The sequence below is a fragment of the Trichosurus vulpecula genome, chromosome 7 (assembly GCF_011100635.1).
Source record: "Trichosurus vulpecula isolate mTriVul1 chromosome 7, mTriVul1.pri, whole genome shotgun sequence".
In the NCBI taxonomy this organism is placed as follows: Eukaryota; Metazoa; Chordata; class Mammalia; order Diprotodontia; family Phalangeridae; genus Trichosurus; species Trichosurus vulpecula.
In genome coordinates, this window is record NC_050579.1 from 158,901,435 (window position 1) to 158,916,080 (window position 14,646).

A 14,646-nucleotide genomic window follows, 5' to 3' on the forward strand; every position below is an offset into this window, starting at 1 on the left:
ACCCTCCCTTGTGAGTTTGAATAGGGGAAAGAGAACAGAACCAGTCTACCCCCTTCCTTCCCAACCATTTGTTCTTATTAAAATCACTATCCTTTGAAGACATTAAAGTTCTGAAGGGACATTTGTTTCTTTTCCCCCATTAGAATGTTAACACTGTGTCATCCTACATCCCTTTACAATTGATTGAATACATTTACCCTTTTAAGATTCTCTGAACACTAATGTTTGTATTTAAAGTTCCTAATTGGCTCTGATCTTTTCATCTGAAATGCAGTAAAGATGCATTTTTTTTCTCTATAGGATTATACTTTGCAGGATAAATTATTCTTGGTTCTAAGCCTATATCTTTTACCTTTTGTAATGTGGTTTGCCAAAATCACCTCTCATTTATAGTAGTAGTTGCTAAGACCATAGGCCTGAGTGTTGTTCTTTTGGTATCTACAATGCTTCTTTTTGGATGCTTGTCATATTTTTTTTTTCTCCTTAATTTGTAAACTAGATTTTGGCTAAGATATTCCTGGGACTTTTTGCCTTTTGGAGCTGCTTTCAAGAAGTGGGTTTCTGGTTCTAACAGATTTGTGCAGGTTGTTTGTTTTTCTTACAGTATTCAGGCTTTGGGGGGAATCCTGTTTCTGATGATTCTTGAATTATTATTTCTCCTTGATCTGTTTTTCTTTTGATATGAGATACATCTTTTGATTTTTGTTGCAATATTTTTTTGTTGTCTTCCAGTCATTGATTTCTGTTTGGTATATTCTAGATTTCAAGTAATTGCATTTCTTGGTAAGATTTACTATTTTGTCTTCTAAACTATTTGTTCTCCTTCCATTTCTTTCATCCAGATATTAAATGTTTGAGTTATCCATTGGTTGCAGCTGTTGTGGAATTACCCTTTTTTTGGTGCATCTCAATATTTATAATATTTGATGTTGATTGGTGTTTTCTTTGATTGAGTCATCTCTCCAGCTTTAGTTTCATGAATGGGGCTTTGTGATAGGACTAGTTTTTGCTCCCTGTTGCACTTTTGGCCCTACTTGTTTTCATCCTGGCTTCCTTGCCTGACCTCCACTTCCCTGAGTTAGTTCCCTGTGGATCTTTGAAGTCAAAACCCTAGATCCTCAAAGCTCTCTCTGATATCTTTATATGAGCTTTATAGTCCACAGGTGTCTCTGGTTGTACTAGGTGGCTGCTGACTTGTTAGCCTGTATAGGTACTGGCTTTTTTGGTAGTCACCTTTCCTGTTGCCTGTGGGGTTCTCGAGTTTTGTGCATTTCCGGGTTGGAAGAAATCTCTTAGTGTAGTGTCTTATTGGGATTCTTGAATATTTGGTCTGGTGTGGATTTCAGGTTTTTGCTGGAGTACATGTAGGGGAGGAGGGCAGAGTGCCTCTCATTCAGGCAGCCATCTTGGCCAGGCATGGCTTCCTTTTCCTTTCGGCTTAGCCAAGACAAATTATTTTAAGAATAATTTTCTCAAAGAAATTAAGAGAAAACAGCATATGTGCTTAAAGGTGTATGTGTGTGAGAATAAACTTAAACATAGAAATATACTGGTCCATAGTATATAATGTAGCTAAACTATAACCACATTTGAGACAATAGTGGCCTAACTTATCGAATAGTAACTTAGTTTTTTCCTCTCATTTGGTGTGAGGGATGTATTGGCTTTGGATCCAAGTGAGATTCATTCCTTCTCCAAGCTTGCTTCTAAGTATTCTCTCTGAGAAGTGGCCCAAGAGGATTATCTCTGCCTTTAGACTGTATAGCTCTTATTTTGATTGATGTCTTGTTTTTATATCACTTGAAATAACTAATATATCCAAATATATACTGAATATATTTTTCCTTTGCCCCCTACACACTATGCCCTCCTTTATAACAAGGTAATTTTAAATTACTTTAAGAGCTAAGGAAGATGAGAAGGAAGGAAAAGTTGTTTTATGGCTTCTAATAGCTAACTATGTTATACTAGTTATAATGTGAAACTAAGTTTAAGTTTTAAACTCAGTACATCATCGTATCACTGAACTCTGACCCCTGATTTTCTGCCTGTTCACTACTGAATAATTGGTGATGAGGAGAGTCAAGAGAAATTTTATAACAAGGCCAAAGAAAGAATACAATTTGAATTTATTGAAATATTCCTATTTGCTTCACATCTACCAGGTTTTGGCTCAAGGCTGAAACACATAGCTTACCACCAGATATGACATTTGTCATCTTTGAAGTAGGCTTACACTCTGAGGGAAAAATACTGGCTTTATTTGAATTTCAGCTGCTGTATTGCATTTTACTTTCTCAATCTCATTGCTTATTTGTTAAGGAACAAACAAACCCAATTCATTATACTTTTCCAGAACACACTGATTTTTCTTTACTTAATCTTTCTGTCATCTTTTGGCACTTAGTTATATGTTTTATCTATCTGCTACTTATTTCTTCTGTGTTTGCCTGGGTTTCCTTAGAGTGTAAGCTTCTTTACAGCAGAGATCATGTTTTATACCACTTTTGTATGTCACAATACAAAATAGTACATAGTAGGCACTCAATAAATACTTGTTAAGTTAAGTGTCTTAATTTAAACAAATTATTGATTAGTGGAGTTTCTTAGTGAAGTTTACGGACAAGAAACTAAAATATACTTGCAAAAAAAGATTTGAGGACTGAGAAACAGGAGGGAGGGTCTAGAATGGCTCCTATTCCTTAACCTAGTTTGTTTTGTCATCTCTCATTTAAGAAGGGTAAGGACTTAAAGAGAGAACATGAAGGGGAAAAAGATGTTGGAAGTGAAAAGGAATTAGAAGTACTGAAAAAAGAGCACGAACACATTGCTTTTACCTTACCTTAAGTATGTTTTAAAAGAATATTAAGTTGGGTGCACCTTCCAGAAAGCTTTTTAAAATTGTGCTAATTTATTGTCTATTAAAAATGCAAACACATTTCTTTGATACCTAAAAGATACTCATTGTTTTTAAACTATGTTTTTAATAGTGACTCATTACCTGAGAATCCTTGGGCAAAATTATAATAGTAAAATACACTTTTTTCACAGAATTATTTGGATATATAGGATTTGAGCACCATCAGGCTAACCTATAGGTTGTTTCTGTTGTGGTGGCACTACTGCTAATCTGTATATCTGAAACATGCAGACTATGATATTTAATGTCGTTTATCTGCCTATTCTTATTCAAGTTAATCATCTATTAGAAGAGGAAGGAGTCTATAAGTGAACTGTATTGGGATTTTCCTTCTCCATCAGTTTGGTTGTTAGATTTTGAGGAAAGTGTGTGTTTACAGAAGCAGGGACAAGGCCTAAAAGTGACAGACCCTTAAATGTATTCTTTAAGATGATGGCTGCCCACATGTAGAGATATGTGGATATTTTTATGTGTAGATAAAGATAACCACAAAACCCCTCTGGAGAATTAAAAGCCTTGTTAAATTTCTCTTTTGGTGTTTCTGTGGTTTGTTTGCAAAATGATGTTTCATGCTGTAGTAAAATATGTCAATTTAATTATTTTTTGGTGGGGAGGGAGTTCCTCTGTCCTCTAGGTGGCACATTATTTTTTTTGTAGGTGGCATATTAATTCACTGCAGCTATTGGTATGCATTCACTTGTTTTAAGATTTGTTTATTGCTTGGAGAAGTGATTACCGTCTTATGTGATGGTATTTAACTGTTTAGAAAATGAATAGGGACCTTTCATTTAGTTCAAGGTGTAGGTTTCTTTAATGAATTCATTAACACTTGATTGCCCAGAGGTCACTCAATGTAACAATCTCAACTGTACAGAACACAAAGATACAATTGAACAAACATATCCATTGATAATAGCCTATTATGCTCCTAGGCCCTGAGGATATGTATGTATAAAAAAGTAACTGTCCTTGCCTTAAAGGAGCTTGCATTCTACCAGGAGAAGTAACATTTATACAAATAAGTAAATACATATAATGCACAGAAGAGGACAGAAGGAGCTTCAGAATGAAATTAGGGATAAGCTTTGAAAGTGATATATTGAATTTATTATATGCTTATTTTTTTAAAAGCAAACTGTATGTTAATAGAGATGTACAATTTCACATAATCTTTTTTATCTTCTACTTTGTATATGGAAATGCTCTCTTTTTTGGTATTTGGGAAGATCAGAATTTTTAAAATAGCAAAAATAAACATGAAATAAATATAAAGTAAATTTGATTTGGTGGAGAGCACTAACAATTAGGGGATTGAGAAAGGTCTTATATAGACAGATGATGGCACTTAAGTTGACCAAGTCAACTAGGAAGCTAGGGGTTGCAAGAAGGGGAGGTTGGGTTTCCTGTTCCCTTATTTTTGGCCGTAGGGATGCAGGAAAGCAAAAGTTCTCTGGTTCTTGTCAAATTGCACATATACTTATGTGATTTATTCTCAGAGATGCACAGGTACTACCTCAGATTCCATTTATTCTTCTTATTTTAGGTAAGGTTCTTAGCAAGTTTGTTTGGTTCTCCAGACAATAGTAAATTAGAGGAGTTATTTGAGAAAGTGCTAAAGTAAGGCACATTGACAACAGCAAGAAGTGACGTGTCATAGACTTAGGTAGATAGAAAAACCTCCCCCCTCCCCAATAAAATTAAAAAACGTAGGAGATAGGACAATCTCTCCTAGGGATAAACAGACTTCCTTACCTTGTTCCTTGTCTATTTTTTGTTGTGTATGCTGTTAGACACAGTTGTTTTGGTAGAGGCAGAACCAGTGGGAATCCTGCAATCCTGTAGATTGGGTTTATTACAGATTTATGTTATCTCATTTTAACTGAGCTCTCTTGGCATTCTTAGTTTTACTGTTTCCTAATTGATTCTAGCACAATGGCTGTTCCAGACCTCTTCTCTCAAGACTCTCATAGTACGTCCTCCCCATCTGTTCAGCCTAAAGACCTCAGATCATGCTTTGCCAGCGAAAAAGAAGCCATTTGGCATGAGCTCCCTCTTCTCCCTCTCTTCTTATCTAACATCTTCCACTACCTCTTTCTTTATGCCAATCTCTGATGAAAAGGTGGCCCTTCTAGCCAATGTGCCAGGCACTGTGCTTCAACAGGAGAGTGCCCCCATTATCATCTTTCCTTAAGACATATCTAAGTCTCCCTTATCTTTGGAAACAAAGCCAAAACAAAAAAAACCCAAACCAAACCTTATTAGATCCTGCCATCTCTGTTAGTTGTCATCTTGTATCTTTCCTCTGTCTTAGCTAAATGCCTTAAAAAACCATCTGTACTTAGTGACTCCACTTACTCTCCTCTCATACTCTTCTAAATCCTTAGTCTGGCTTCCTAGTTCACTCACTGCCCTTTCTAAAATCGCCAGTGATCTCTTGTTGTGTTAAATCTGTTGGCCTCTTCTCAGTACTCATCCTTTGACCTCTCTGCAGCATTTGGCTCTTTTGGTCACCCTCACCCCTGGGTTTTTCTGACATTACTCTTCTTGGTTCTCTTCCTGCCTTTCTAACCACTCAAGTCTCTTTGGTAGATTTTCATCCATTTCGTTCCCACTACCTGTGTGTGTGTACCACAAGGCTCTTTCTTGGGTTCTGTTCACTTTTCTCTTTAGATTCTTTTGGTGATCTCATCAAGGAAAGAGGGAAAGAAGCATGTACTTAGCAGTGTGCTAAGTGCTGGGGGTAAAATTATGAGCAAAGTAAGCAAAGAGAAAAATAGTTTTTGCCTTCAAGGAGCTTATATTCTAACGGGGGAAGACAGCACACAGAAGGGAGCTGAAAGAAGTTTGGGGATGGACAGACATAACTGGCAAAGGTACATGAATTCCAGGAGCATGATTTTGAAATCCAGAAGCCAAGATCTTGGCCGGGGAGAGAATAAAGGTCCATCTGGGCCCCTTCACAAAGTGGAGGCTCCAGGGGGAACTTGCCAATGGTAAAGGAGGGTGCGCTTATAAGAGAGATGTTCCATATTGAGAAGGCCGCGTGGGTGGTTGGATTTCTAGGATGAGACTCCAAGAGCAGAGGGAACTAGATTGAGACAGCATGGTTTGAAGAGCCAGGAATCATCAGATCCCATGGATCCAATTACCATCTCTATACAGAAGACACCCAAAGCTATGCATCCAGACCTAGTCTCTCATGAGTTTCAGTCATGCATGTTGTTGGACATTTTGGACTGAATATCCATAGACATCTCAAACTTAGTATGTTCAAAACAACTCATTTATCTTCTCCCTCAGACCTACTTTTCCTCCAAATTTCTTAATTACATTTGAGGAACTATTTTTTCATTTATCCATTTCTGACCTTAGGGTCATTTTCAATTCCAGGTACTTATTCCAGGTTATCTAATCAGTTGCCGAATAGTTGATTCTGCTTCCATTCCTACCCAGAGAGCTACTACTCTGGACTAATGCAATAACATCCCAGTAGATCTCCCTACCTCAAGTCACTTCACACTCCAATCCATCTGCCACATCACTACGAGTGAGATTTTCCCTAAAGTGCAGGTCTGACTATGTTTCCTCCTCTACCACCAGACTCCAGGATCTCCTCTCTTTCATTTCTAGGATCAAAGATAAACTCCATTTGGCATTTAGATCTTCACAACTTAACACTGTCCAACCTTTCCAGTCTTCTTACACAGTATTCCAGTCTATATACCTTACAGTCCAGCCAGACTAACCTACTCGTTCTTTGCATGTGATGTTCTCCCCCTTTTCTCTTTGCCTTTTCATCTGCTGTCCCTCATTTCTGGATTGCTCTGCCTCCAAAACCTTTTGGATTCTGATTTTCCTTGAGATGTAGCTTAAGTGCTACCTCCTGAAGTCTTTCCTGTTCTATATCTTTTTCCTTTTCTCTCCCCAGTGATCTTGTTCCCTCTTTTCCAAGGTTACCTTGTACCTCCTTTGTGTAGTCTTGTTATATATGTGATGCCTCCATGTTTCAATTTTTACAGTATTAGAATGTAAACTGCTTTAGGGCAGGGACTGTTTTGCACTTGCCTTTGTATCTCAGTGCCTGGTACATAGTAGGCACTTAATAAATTTGTGTTACTTGATTGCTGGTGCTGAGGTAGGTATTGGGGATATAAATATATGGAATGCAACAGTCCTTACTCTCAAGGAACTTAGATTCTAATAAGGCAAAAATAAAAGTTCCTGATAAATACTAACAAAGACTATTCATTTAAGTTCTCCTAAGAATTTCTATGTTAATGGAAATGAAATGTTTATTTTTCTCTAATTGGGTTTTATTATTCTGAGCAAATGAATTAAGAGAGTTGACCTCGATGTCTTTTGTGGTCTCTTTTAGTTCTAGTTCTGTGATCTTTTGATAGATATGAACTTGTTCATGCACTCCTGGCTTACCATTAACAAATTAACTCATATTGAATATAGTGGTTTAAGGCTTATAAAGCATTCTCTACACAACTTTGATAAATAAGCAATAGCAGTATACATAAGAACTAAACTAGAAGTATTATAGACTATATTCTAATAGTTTCAGTGTCTGTATCCTGAGGCATTTCTGACCAGTCTTTTAAGTTCTTTCAAATTCCCAAGTGTGGAGATCTTGCAGACTTTTCAGGTGGAATTCTAAACTGATTTCCCTTTATTCATGATTTATTTTTCTATTGTAGAAATTGCCCTGGTCTATGAGGTCATTACTAAATTCCATTAGAGAGCTACTCATCAAAAACCCTTCTTGACCTTGTGTGTGGGTGCATCACTGGCATCTTGTTGCTAGCTCCTAGATGAAAATGTCGGAAGATGTGTTAGTGGGGATAGCTTAGTAACAGAACTAGTTGAGATAATTTCCTCTGCACTAGTTGAAAATTATACTGTAAAGGACACTTTAAAAAAATAACGGGGAATTGTAACACTGGAAGGCCATGTACTTGGAAAAAACTGAACTGAATACCTTGGCTTAGTGACAATCTACATTTCAAAAGGGTCTCCTGACTAAAAGCTTTTTCTTTCCTAAATGACTTATCCCCAGATATATTTGAAGTTCATCTAGGTTATAAACCATATCTGCAATTATTCATGCCATTCCAGATTGGGTAAAACTAGTATCAAAAGTTCTGAAGGGAGAGGTAATAGCTGGAGCACTTCTCAACTTATCCTTTATCTTAAGATGCAGATATGGGAAGAAATGCAACCATTTAATGAGAACTATAGTGGGGCATCCATTTACATCTCTGAGGATTGACTGAATAGAGCATGGCCTGTTGAGTATACTTTTGATGTAGTTGCCAGTCTCTTTTAAGATGTACACGTGACACTATCTGAAGAAATATTAGAAACAGCTAGTAAACCATTTTTTCTGATATCTATTGTTAAACTGTATTCAGATGATTACATAAAGAGGTTTGGTCTTTCTGCTCAAGTTGTTGGTGATAATCCAGCCACATATAGGGTATCTGTGAGCTATTGACTTTAATAAGTCACCTTCTCTAAACTGTAAGCCCAAGCGGGAGGCAGTTCTCTGTTTGGACATGAAGGGAATATCTGTCTTAGATCTATACTGAGGTGTCTAGATTCTGTTCTCTGTAAAGTATCTAATCTGGGTCCTGGGTATGGGTTGAGATTAATTAATAGTGGTTTTGAAAACAACAACAACCAAAAAACCTCTTTTAGGCCAGGGGTTCTCAAACTTTCTGTCTCAAGATCCCCACTTACACTATTAAAAATTATTGAGGACCTCCTTCCAAAAAAAAGCTTTTGTTTATGTGTGTATTGTATCGATCAGTATTTACTGTTTTAGAAACTAATATCTTAGTATTATTATAAAAATAGTTTTGAGCTCCCAGATTTCCTTAAAGGGTTTCGATACTCCTTAGGTTCTCAGATGATACTTTTAGAACTGATATTTTAGACAGTTACCTCAAATATCTTGAATAATGGACATCAATATGTCTATAAACATTTCATCATTTAGAGTTTATTTCAAATACTCTGTAGGCCATTTCTCCAGTCTGAAAGATTCTCAGTATAAGGAAAGAAACTGGAAGTGGATAGCATGAACTTCAAAGTGTTTTTAGAAAATTATTTTGCTATTTTAGACCAAATACATAGTCGTCCTGGGGAGGAAGGAGAGTAGATATTTCTGAATGCCCTTGCTGTTTTGTACAGTCCAGCCTCTGTGGTCTACTTTGTAGTTTTCTGTGCTAAGTGAAAAGCTGACTTCAGTTTTTAAATGAGAATTGCAGTCTGGCTTGTTAGTGACAAGGGAAGAAGGCAAATAACATACCTAAAATAAACATACATCTATAGGAAACAGAAACAATTCCTTATTTTCAATTCTTTAACTTAAAAATTCAGCGATACAAATTTGTGTATAGCAAGAGACAATTTCACATTCCCAAGTTGTCATGCACTAAATTATTAAATGTGTTTCAAAGATGTGTGAAAATAAAATGTAATGAAATTAAGGATTTAGTTTAAGCTTAATCCATTGATATTTGGCAATAGAGGAGAAGCTAATTGGCAGAATTTTAATTATTATTTTCTCTGCCTCCTCCCTGCCCAAACTTTCCAATGAGTATAAAAGCTTTTGAAAACAAAATATTTAAAAGAACTCTTCATATGTGATTTACAGTCTGATACTTCTGTGACTCCAAGCATTGGTACAGTTATTTGTGATACTTTTACAACTTTAAGGAGACAAATTATAAAGGGATTTCATATCCAACTTAAAGCTCTGTAGTGTAGAGGGTGATTAAAAGAGCTTTCAAACAGTGGGAGAAAAATATAGTTGTTGGAAAAAATTAAACTGTATTTTGTAACTTTTTTTAGTAGAGAAAGTGAAGGAGAGGTTAAGAGACTAGGGTTAGGTGAACCATATGGTAGCGCCAAAGAGTTTGGTGCTGAGAACTTTCTTTTCAGGACCTGCAGTAGTAGGGGCTGTAGTGCCTTCAGAGGCAATTGTCAAGTCCAGTCTCAGCAAGAGTTGCTTTCTTCTATGATGGCTGTGGGGAGCAGGTTGGAGGCAGGGATCGGTGGTCTGGGTGGGGAGGATTGCTATTCGGGGTTCTTGGATCCAAGAGGTGGTTTGACTATGGCTTGTAAAAGACTCTTATCAGCATGGTTATGTGATTTCTTCCATGTACATTTAAGTTCAAAAGAATAAAGAAGGCATATGGTAAGAGGAACCCAGAATTGGGCTTCGGAAAGGGGTAAGCAGTGATTGGACTAAATCTTAGGATAGTGTAAAGCTGAATTGGTTAACCATAAGGTCAGTATTTTGGAGGAAGGACAGTGAGGCTGGGGCAGGAAGGCCAGCCTCTCCAAAGCAGGCAACGGGTAGAGTGTCTGAAGTTGCAATAAGGACAGAGAATATGTTTAGGAGTGTCATGGCACAAGGAAAAAAGAAGTTAATGGTCTGCTGTAGACATTTCAGAATTTTGGGTAGTAGAAAACTTGTAGCTGACGATCAGATCAAAGTTACGACCATCCGTTTGTGTGGCTTTGGTAGAGTGAAACTGCAGATCGTGATAGTTGAATTTGATAAATTGGAAAGCTAAGGTGTTTGAATCCCCAGGCATAAGTGCAGATGTTAGGGAGAAGATTGTGAGCCAGGCATTTAACAATTTGAAGAAAAAGGATAATGATATGGGACCTCTCCAGAGATGTCATAGCAATGTATGTCTGATAAATGAAGGGATCCTATCATGCAAATAAGGGATAACACTCCACACTCCACAGGTAATTCATTGTCAAGAAATCAAAAGGAAGGCCCCTAGCTCATTAGGTAGATCCCTATGAAGGATTTATAAAAAGACATGGACAAGAGAGTAGATGAATAAGAATGCATGCATGTATCGTGATCCTTCACAGAGTTGGAGTAACATCCAAATAGATGAGGTAACATCTAGTGAAGTATAGTGCTTTCCATACATTTCTTCATTTGATCTTCCTAACATCCATGTGTAATAGGTGTCATGGATGAGGGAATTGAGGCTTGTAGACAAGATTTAGTGACTTGTCCGTAATCACATAGCTAATAAGCATAATCTAGGATTTGAAATCGTGTTTTCCTGCCTCTTAAGTTCACCCCTCTATCCACTAAACTTTATTGCCAACATCAAAGAATGGAGAACTTAAAATTTTAAAGATGAATTAAGTTATGTTTAACAATAAACAGCCTGTAAGTTCAACAAGGCAACAATATTCTGATCAGTGATGACTTTTCCCACCTCAGACCTCACATAGCACTTTGTTTTACACTTCTTTGACATGCTTAGAATAGTGTATATTGTAGTAATCTGTATTTATGTCTTATTCCCTATTTAGACTGTGAGCTCCATGAGGAGCCTTGATCATCTTACGAAGAGTGTAAATTGTATGTAAAGTGTAAAGTTAAAAAGCAGCTTTATGAACTAGGCTCACATGCTTAGTTTAGACTTGTGATCTCATAATAGTAATAGCTAGCATTTATATAATGCCTTAGGATTTGCAAAGCATGTGTTATTTGATCCCCATAACAACTCTTTGAGGTAGATGCTTTTATTATCCCTATTTTACAAATGAGGAAATTGAGACAGATTTAAGTGATTGGTCCAGGATCACAGTGACTAAGTAAGTATCAGGTGGGATTTGAGCTCTGGCCTTGCTAATACCAAGTCCAACACACTACTCATTGCATAAGAAGCAGTTTAGAATTCCTAGAGTTGCCTTGGGCACTAAAGAGTTAAATGACTTGCTCAGAGTCACATTGAGACTAGTTGTTATCCACTATAACAGACTGGTTACATTTCCTTTGGAAATGGTGATATTCTGCCAATTTTTGTTTTTATATCTGTTTCCTTTTTTTTCATCAGCTTGTTTAATCTTTGTTCTTAACGAAAGATCAGTGGTCTGACTTTATAAAATCTCCTGTTGCCTGTTAACATTGAAAAAAAGAAAGAAATTGATCATATTTGGAGTTTGCCATGTTCTCGGCTGACTTCTTTCCCCCTCAAAGAAGATGTAAATGATTTCTAGATATGAGGCATCTCTATAGTCTACAACCCTTTAACTTCTCTTATGCCTGCTTAAACCATGTATTCCAAGATACTTTTTTGGAATCTTCCCCTTTGCCTGTCTTCATGTTGAAGTCACCAAGTATTAAATTATGTTAATTTAATTTGGATGATCATTCAGAGTTCTTTTAAAAATTTTTTTTCTACCTCTCTTCATCTTCTGAAACAGTTGTTAGCAGATAAGCAACAACTATCTTGAAGAACGCAAGCAAGATAAGATAGCCAGGTATCCCACAAAATGATGTTTCTTGTTTTGGGGTACACAATAAAGCCAATTTCATCAGCTCCTTCATTTGTCCCTCTAAGGTAAAGCTGTGAATCATTCTTCCATTCAACTGCAATTTCCTTTTTCTTCCAGTTTCATTTGTATGTCTACTCATTGGTCATTGGACAAGGATCTCACATTTCAAGTACTAGTAGCTAATATTTATAGATGCTTTTAAAACTATACGATTATTGGCACCTTTTACATGGCTCCTGCCGTTCTCTTGCCCCCCCGCTATCATTGTAGAAGTAGAAAAGGGATGCTGAGGACTGAGGGGCCTTCTATGTGTTGCCATGGCCAGATTACTGGAAAGCTTCTTTTACTTGATAAGGCTGGTTCTTGGAAAACTAACCTAGTCTGTTGCTGGTGTCATGTTTGAGCCCTTTCCAACGTGATAAAACTTGCCAAAGGGTTACCTTCTGCAGGCCTATCATTCAAAACCAGGGTAACTTCCATTCCATACTGAGGCAAAAGTATGACTCTAGAGGGAGTCTCCATTAGCCTAGGAAAATTGGGGAACTCTTGGAATGGAAAAGAGAACTCTTAAGTGTGAAGACTTTTGGGCCTCATGTTAATATTTTGCAATGCTAGTGATGCTAAGCTATCTCATGTTCAGTCTAAGCAGGTAATTTGGAGCTTTTTCCTCTTTCTTAATTCATTCTAAATATTGAGTGATCGCGAAAGTTTGTAATCAGATGTGGTAGTTTAATGGTAAGGTTTCAGTAGTTCTTCTGTATTGATCTTCTAGTTTACTAATAAATTTTACCCTTTAAATCTGGTCGGTTCATAGAAATGTAGTGGATAAATAACTCATTCTTTCTAAAATTTGAGGTGTTATATCCAGACACTCTTAGGGTAGCAAAAGAGAAAAGGCTGAGGCAGGGAAAAAAAGGTTTTTTAAAAAAAATACTTGAAAACTGGCCTTTGTGATGGACTTTTTGATTTTGCTCTTTTGGAAAAAGGAAAATCTTAGGGGAAGCTTTCTTATGTACCTACTCTCAAAATGGTGAAAATTCCGTATTAGAATGAGTCAGATGTAATCATGATTGTATGTCAAAAGTTCAAAAGGGAAACTGGAAGGTAAAATGAGCTGAATTGGCACTCTTACTCCAACATTGTCCCTGTAAGCTTGATATGTTGTTTCAGAGATTAACTTTATAGACTTCCGTGCCCAGAAGTATGAAAATTCTTAGGGAACTCTTTTCACAGGCTTGATCTTAAGGTATTGAATAAAAGAGAGCAGTTAATCCCCTTTGTAAGGTAATTTGAGAGGAGGGAATTCAAAATGTAAAATCTCACCTGCAGAAAACACTCAGCATTGTAAAGGCCTTTCTGTCTTTAGACACTTACAAAGACTTAATATTTTAATGCGGAAGGTTGAACTCAGTTAAAAAGCCAATAGGTGAAATTAGAGAGAAATAATCCAGTGCTTTATTTCTGGGAATCATCATCCTGCGCTCTGGGGGACCTAATTTTATTCCCTATTGGGGATAAGAATACTCCTGTACAGAAAGCCAGCATCTTTGAATATAAGCTTGACTTTTAGCATAATAAGAGTCTTGTTAGGTGCAATTTTGCTCTTAGTCATTAATACAATGAACAAATGTTGTGGTTACCTGGGAAAGAAAACTCAAGTGCTTTTAAACCTCCTGTGAGATTTGGTTTCATGCATGAAACATATACAACAGCATCTGTGTAGGACTCCAAGCTGTAAGGTATACAGTGTAGAAGCTAATACACTTTGGAAAAAGTTGAGAACACCACAAAATGAGTTTAAGGTCCTGAGCACAAAGCTCTTTTTTTAACCAAGCAGCTCCCAGTAGCTTTTTTATTAAGCATATGACTGGAAATTTATTAGGCTTTTAGGAGTAAGTTTGGTTTTAGTGCCTATTGATTTTGGTCGGCCTTTTGTTTTGTACTTAAATCTCTAAAGTCCTTAAAGTGACACTTGATTTGTACCTTCCATCTTCAATACAACTTGTCATTCTAAAAGTTTTAAACCTATTTAACCTTAGTTGCGTATTTCCCCTAAGAAAGAAGAAAAACCTTGTTAGGTTGAATCTAGCGTAACGTAGAGGGTTTTCCTCCCCTCCAAATCTTTGTTTAAATTCCTGAAATGATCAATTAAATTTTTTTTTGTTGTAAAATAAAATATCAATGTCAAATAGCAAATAATTTATTTTCCATAAATCAAAAATGACCACCAATCCATTGGTTTCTAATTTATGTCTTCCCTAAGAGAAGGGAACCAGTAGATTTATCTCTATTCTTGAAAGGTAAAAGATCCTGAAAGGCTTTCATTTGAACTGTCAGAAATTGTGAAAAGCTTCTGTGTGAGATTGTAAAGACTACAAGTCCCTAAATGTTTTCTCACA

The 14,646-nt window shown here is 36.6% G+C and overlaps 1 protein-coding gene across 1 annotated transcript in view; it reads left to right on the forward strand.

Moving 5' to 3' along the window:
* SNX3 (sorting nexin 3) overlaps nucleotides 1–14,646 on the forward strand; it is a 42,398-nt gene that overhangs the window by 18,252 nt on the left and 9,500 nt on the right. The gene's annotated exons all lie outside the window — the stretch shown is intronic.